At 70.9% G+C, this 618-nt stretch overlaps 1 protein-coding gene across 8 annotated transcripts in view; it reads right to left on the minus strand.

The window, feature by feature from the left end:
- Positions 1-618, minus strand: part of HIVEP2 (human immunodeficiency virus type I enhancer binding protein 2) — a 222470-nt gene that overhangs the window by 219436 nt on the left and 2416 nt on the right. For 3 of the 8 annotated variants that reach the window (XM_010851460.1, XM_010851447.1, XM_010851457.1), the window contains exon 1: positions 461-612. The exons of 4 other annotated variants lie outside the window; for them this stretch is intronic. The gene's annotated coding sequence lies outside the window, so the exon portion shown is untranslated. Of the gene's footprint in view, positions 1-163; positions 415-460; positions 613-618 lie in introns of those variants that run through there. One more of the 8 variants, XM_010851454.1, reaches the window with a different exon arrangement.

A 618-nucleotide genomic window follows, 5' to 3' on the forward strand; every position in this document is an offset into this window, starting at 1 on the left:
ACGTCATGGAACATGCCCGGAACGGGCCAACGTTCCACCCACTTCAGGGAACAGACATAAAGGCGCAGACCCAGCTCCCCACAGTGCACAGCCCAAACACACATGTCCCTTTCCCGGTCCCCCGGCAGACGCACAGACGAACACGCATGCAAGACGCCCCCACCGGTCTTCGCGCGCCCCCGGCCAGCCCGCCGCGCCGGGAGCCACTCTGCGGTCGGTGCACCCGCAAGGCGAGGGCGCCTCCGCCTGAACCTTCCATCGAGACAGTCCCCTCCTTCCTCGCTTCCTTCCTTCTCTCCTTCCTTCCTTCCTTCCTTCCCCGCTGGGGAGGAGAAAGGAGTCGCCGAAATGCCAACAGCCGGCTCCTCCGCTGCGCTCGCTCGGCCGCAGGCCGGCGGCCCGGCCCTCGCGCCGCCCGCCCCCGGCCCCGGCCCGCGCCGCGCGGCCCCCTCCCCGTTACCTGACGACGGGCGGCCGGCGCCGCGGCAGCCGCAGCGGTGGCCCGGCGGTGCGCGCCGGTGCACGTCCCTCATTAGTAACCAGGCACATTCCTGCCTCCAGCGCTCCCGCGCCGCCCCCTCCCCCCAGGACATTACGCAAAGCAGCCTCCCCTCATCT

Source organism: Bison bison, unplaced genomic scaffold (genome assembly GCF_000754665.1).
Source record: "Bison bison bison isolate TAMUID 2011002044 unplaced genomic scaffold, Bison_UMD1.0 scf7180017864303, whole genome shotgun sequence".
NCBI classification, from domain to species: Eukaryota; Metazoa; Chordata; class Mammalia; order Artiodactyla; family Bovidae; genus Bison; species Bison bison.